General features: G+C 38.4%; 1 pseudogene across 1 annotated transcript; it reads right to left on the minus strand.

The window, feature by feature from the left end:
* Positions 1-234: 234 nt before the first annotated feature.
* Positions 235-735, minus strand: LOC309831458 (D-aminoacyl-tRNA deacylase 2-like; annotated as a pseudogene). The gene has a single exon. The product of its transcript is annotated as a D-aminoacyl-tRNA deacylase 2-like (transcript).
* Between the last annotated feature and the right edge of the window lie 5,474 nt (positions 736-6,209).

The raw sequence follows: 6,209 nt of genomic DNA on the forward strand, positions 1-6,209 counted from the left end.
GACCATAAAGTGAATACAAGGCATTTTTCAAAATTTTGAGTGTAAGTTTAGGGGAAAGCAGGATGGAAGGTGACTGAGATCCAGTGTTTAGGTAACGTGGCGAGGTCGTCCAAGTAGCAGGCTGCAGAGTTATGGATGGGACCCAGGATTTTCTTGTCTAAAAATGCTGCAGATTAGTGTACTCAAGCAGAAGGGGAAGAGAATCTAATTACAACTGTAGAAACTTTTAATTTTTCAAAACTCAATTAGGTGTCTGTATGGTCCGTTGGTGTCGAGCTTTAACACCTGTTGCCGTAAGTACCGTGTTCCACCACAACCCCAGCTTCGGCACACTTGCTGTTAGCAGCTAATTCTTTTTTGGAGAGTCACAAATTGGGAATAAAGTTCTAACCCCTCTTCTTTTCCAGAGTTAGAGTGATACTGCATGCTTCTTCCTTTTACTCTCCCCCCAAGGGTGGCTTGAGGGATGATAAGAATGTTGCCAGGTAGATCCGATACAGAGACACGCTTGCCATTTTCTGTTTCACTTAATTTCACATTTAACAGTGTATTAACCATTTTGGGAAGAAGCTCTTTATCAGCTCCCTTGAAAAAGCACAGGTGGATCACTAATCCTCTCTGGACCTCCACCCACTGGGCCGCGGCGTTCCCTTCGGCGGGGCGTACTTGCAGCCGGGCGTGCAGGCACTGCTGCAGGAGGGCCCGGGCCTGAGGTGCCCGGCCACTTTCAGCCATGGCTCAAGCTCGCGCGGATATCCCCCAGGTTCCAGCCACGGGCCGCACAGGCCCGCCCCCGGTGCTCAGGGAGCATTGGGCGGGGCGGGACGCCTTAAATTCTTGTTGAAGAACTAAGCCATGTTCATTATTGAAAATTTAGAGGAAAACAAACTACCCATAATCCCAGGATCCAGAGACAATTATTATTTATAATTTTGATTACCAGCATAAAACCCACTAGGTTGTGATGTATTATCCTTTTATATATCCTGTTGGATTTGATTTGCTAATGTTTTGTTAAGGATTTTTGCACATATATTCATGAGGAATTTGAGTCTGTAGTTTTATTTTTTGTAATATCTTTTTCTAGTTTTGTTACCAACCCTCTCAAGTTGGTCTCCAACAAGAGTCCTTCTGCCCGGTGTCCTTTGTGCCAATAGAACGAGACTGAGTTTGGTTCAGAAGCAAAGGAAAGCTTTACTCTTTGGTCAAAGACAGGAGAGGCGCGAGCTTGTGCTCTAGAGCACGCGTGCTCCTCACAGGCTGTGGGTGGGGCTCCTTAATAGGGTTCTCCTTAATTGGGAAGGGGGCAGAATTCTCACGGAGCCTGCGCAGCTGCTCACGTTCTAGATCGCAGTGCCGGGCTGGAGCAGCGTCTCTGCACACGGCCCGTGGAGCTGAGGTGTTGGCTGCAGGCATTTCGCAGGAACCCTGGTCTGATGTGCTGGGTGCAAGGCCACTGCATGCGGCACCCTGTGAGCGAGTGAAACTAGAGAAGCCCAAGGAAAAGAAAGAGACAGGTTAGACTTTATTTTATTTCCCAGCTTCTATTTTTATTTCCCAGGAATTGTTAATTGGCTTTGCTGGTGAGAGTTTTGGTATCAGGGTAATGCTGCCCTAATAAATTGAGTTGGGATGTGTTTCCTCCTCTTCTTTATTCTGGAAAAGATTGTGTAGAATTGGTATTATTTCTTCCTTAAATGTTAGTAGAATTCACCAGTGAAATTATTTGTTTGTTTGTTTATGCAACTTAAAACAAAACTCCTTTGCTAACTCCCAGTTCTGTAGGCCAAACATCTGGGCATGGCATGGCGGGGTTCCCTGCTCAGGTTCTTATAAGGCTGAAGTCTAGGTGTCCTCATCTGGATACTGAGCTTCTCTTCTGAGCTCAATTGACTGAGTCAGAATTCAGTTCCTTGCAGCTATAGGATGGAGCTCCGTTTCCTTGATGGCTGTCAGCTGGAGGCCACTTTCCATACTCCTCGTCACATGACCCTCACAGTCTTCAAAACATGAAGTGGAGAATATTTCTGTAGTAGTCTGCTAGGGCTGCCACTACAAAACACCACAAACTGGGTTGCCGAAACAGAGGAAATTTATTTTCTCACAGGTCTGAAGTCCACAAGTCCAAGATCAAGGTGCTTTCTGAATTGGTTTCTGGTGAGAGCCTCTCTTCGTGGATTGTAGATGTCTGCTTTCTTGCTGTGGCCTCACATGGCCTTTTCTCTTGAGTGTGCAGAGAGGGGGTGGTCTCTGGTGTCTCTTCTTATAAAGACGCTAGTTATAGCACATTAAGGCCCCAGACTTATGATCTCACTTAACTTTTATTACTTTCTTATGGGCCCTGTCTCCAAATATAGTCACATCGAGGTTAGTGTTTCAACAAAGGCGTTTTGGGGAGACACAGTACAGTCTGTAATACTTCCTTATGTCAAATTCCTCTCATGCTTCAAAACTCTCTCACCAGGGAAAGTCTATCGTCGTTTAAGGGCCCATATGATTAGATCAGACCCACTGAGAATATCTCCCTGTCTTAAAGTCAACTGATTTGGGATCTTAATTACATCTGGAAAGCCCCCTCACAGCAGTACCTAGACTAGGTTGTTTTGGATTTGTTTTTTAGTTGAAGTATAGTTGATCTACAATATTATATAAGTTACAGGTATACAATACAGTGATTCACAGTTTTTAAAGGTTATAATCCATTTATAGTTATACCAGTGAAATAATTTACTAGAGTTTACTGAAAGGTTTAAACATCAATAGTTACTTTACTTGTTATAGATTTATACAGAATTTCTATTTCTTCTTGAGTAAGTTTTGGTAATTTGTGTCTTTTATGTTATTGCCATAAAATTCTTTTAATTTTTATCAGATTGGTAGTGATGTCTCCTCTTTTCATTGTTGATTTTGATAATTTGTGTCTTCTCTCTTATTCAGTCTAGCTAAAGGTTTTTCTTTTTTTTTAATCTTTTCAAAATACATACTTTTGGTTTAATAGAATTGATTTTGTTTTATTTTTGTTTTTTGTTTTATTGATTTCTACACTGATCTTTGTTGTTTCCTTTCTTCTGCTTAATTAAGGTTTAATTTATTCTGCTTTTTCTAACTCTTAATGTGAACATATGTAATTGACTTGTAATATTTCTTTTTTAATATAGCTATTCAGTGTTATGAATTACCCCCAACCACTGCTTTAGCTGCGTCTCATAAATTTTGATATATTTTGTTCTGTTGATTTTAAACTCATGTTTTTAAATTTCCTTTTTGATTTCTTTTTTTGTCCATGAGTTATTTAGAAGTGCATTGTTTAACTTCCAAATATTTGGAGATTTCCCAAGTTTCTTTATGTTGATGATCTCTAGTTTAACTCCATTGTGGTTAAAGAACATCTTTTAAATAATTTCAATCATTTAAAATTTATTTAGATTTGGCTTTTGGCCTAGCATATGATCAATCCTGGAGAATGTTTCATATGCACTTTAAAAGAATGTGTATTCTCCTCAATTTAAGTCTTCTCTACCATTATTCATTTTCTGTCCAGTTATTCCATCAATTATCAAAAGTTGGGTATTGGAATCTCTATAGTTACAGAATTGTCAATTTTTTTTCAATTCTGTCAACTTTTGCTTCATGTATTTGGGGCCTCTGTTGTTAGATGGGTATACACTTATAATTATTATATCTTTTGGATGTATTGACATTTCATCATTATGAAATACCTCTTTGTCTCCAGTGTATTTCTTGTTTTAAAGTCTATATATCCTGATATTAATATAGACATTTCAGCTCTCTTATGGTTATTGCTTACATAGCAAATATTTTTCCATTCTTTTACTGTCCGTCTATTTTTATCTTTGAGTTGTGTTTTATAGCCAGTGTGAGAATTTCTGCCTTTTCATTGAATGATTAATAATGTAATTTAATGAAATTATTGATAGGATTGGATTACGTCTATCATTTTGCTCTTTAATTCCTATATATTGCAGATTTGTTTTGTTCTTCTGTTGCCCTTTTACTCTCTTCTTTTGTGTTAAATATTTTAAGTGTAACATCTTTATTGCTGATTTTTAAACTATTTTTAAAATGTATTTTATTAATGATTGCTCTAGGGATTAAAATATACCTCTTACCTTGTCACAATCTAGTTCAATCTTAATTCCAGTAAAATACAGCAACTTTGCTCCAATATAACTCCATTTCAACCCTTCCTTTATGCTACTATTGTTTATATATTATATATATGTATAATAAGCTTAAATATAGTGTTATAATTACAGCTTTACAAACCATTATGGTTTTTAAAGAAATTAAGAGAAGAAAATAAATATATTTATAAGAACTTTATATTTACTGACGTATTTACCATTTCCTGTGTTCTTCATTCCTTCTTTGGATTCAAGTTACGATCTGGTGTCAGTTCCTTTCAGCCTGAAGAACTTCCTTTAGTATTTCTTGTAAAGCTGGTCAGCTAGCAACAAATTCTCTCAGTTTTTATCTGGAAATATCTTTATTTCATTTTAATTATTAAAGAATAGTTTTACTAAATATAGAACTCTTGGTTGACAGGTGTTTTTCTTTCAGCAATTTGAATATGTGATTCTACTCTCTTTTGGCCTTCGTGGTTTCTGACAAGAAGTTGATCATTAATCATATTGTTCTCTTGTACATGATGAGTCATCTTCTCTAAGTGGTTTCAAGATTTTCTCTTGTCTTTGCCTTCCAGTAATTTGACTATGATGTGTCTAGATGTGGATCTCTTTTTATTTATTCTCCTTGGGGTTTGTTGAGTTTCTGTGGTCTGTAGATTGTTGTTTTCATCAAATCTGAGAAATTTTCAGCCATATGTCATTAAATATTTTTCTGCCACTTTCTCTTTTAGCCTTCAGGGACTCCAATGACATGTATGTTGATACGCTCATTGTTGTCCCACCAGTCTCTGAGGCTCAGTTTATTTTTCCTTAATCTTTTTCCTTTCTGTTCTTCAGATTGAATGATTTCTAATGAGCTACTGGGCTGGCCAAAGAGTTCGTTCGGGTTTGGTCTGTCAAATGTTATGGTAAAAGCCCGAACGAACTTTTTGGCCAACCCAATATGTTCAAGTTCACTGACTCTTCTATGACCTCCTCTCATAGATTATTAAATTTCGGCTATATATATTTCAACTCAATTTCCGTTAGCTTCTTCCTTTATAATGTCTGTTTCTTTGTTGAGATTCTGTTTGTTGAGTCATTGCCGTTACCCAGTGCTTTAATTCTTAAGCATGGTTTCCTTTAGTTCTTTGAACCTATTTATAATAGCTGCTTTAAAATCTTTACTTGCTAAATCTAAGTCCTGGGCCCTCTCAGAGTTAGTTTCTGTTGTTTGCTTTTTCCCCTGAGCATGGGCCATATTTATTTTGGAGTATGAATCAGATTTTGTTTCTTCACATCTCATAATTTTTGTTGAAATCCTGATATTTTAGATAATATACTGTAGCAACTCTGGACTCTGATTTATTTTCCTGAGGTGGTTATTATTGTTTTTATTAACTTGCTTGTACTTAATCAGCAGAATCTGTGTCTCTGCAGTGTGATGCTGAAAACTTGGCCTCTGTGAACTGGTGCCAAATTGAATCTTGGAGACAGAATTTTGGGTGAAGTAGAAAAGAACAGCTTTATTGCTTTGACAGGCAAATGGGGACACAGCAGGCTCGTGCCCTTAAAAACTGTGTGTCCTAACTTAGGGGGATTTGGTGAGGAGTTTTATAGCAATGGTTCAAGGGTGGGGTTGTTGATAAGGATCAGGGTGTGTGCAGGGCCTGCATCCCTTTAATTAGGCCTCAGGTGGTCTCCTGATGAGCTTCTGTGGTTCTCAAGATTATCAAACTGTGACCTTCTCTCTGGAATGAAGAATGCTTCATCAAGGAGTTAACATCTTCCATTTCTTGGGGGTTTTAGTTCTGCAGAAGAGCTCAAAGATATTGTTACGTGTGTCCCTTGAGGGGGAACCAGGATCCTGTCCCAAGGCTGCACTGTTGTTTCTTGACTGCTCCTCCCTTGTCTCTGCATCCCCTCCCTTCCCTGATTAACAACCATTTGAACCTGCCCTTTGGAACTCAGGGAAGGTCTAGAAAGGGGGACCCAGAAAGGCTTTCATGCCCAGGAGCCCCACAGGGTCCTGCTCGGTTTCAAGTGTATGGCCACTAATGTCTCTGCTCAGTTGTTTTGTTT

This window comes from Grampus griseus (assembly GCF_964374135.1).
Source record: "Grampus griseus genome assembly, chromosome: 13".
NCBI lineage: Eukaryota > Metazoa > Chordata > Mammalia > Artiodactyla > Delphinidae > Grampus > Grampus griseus.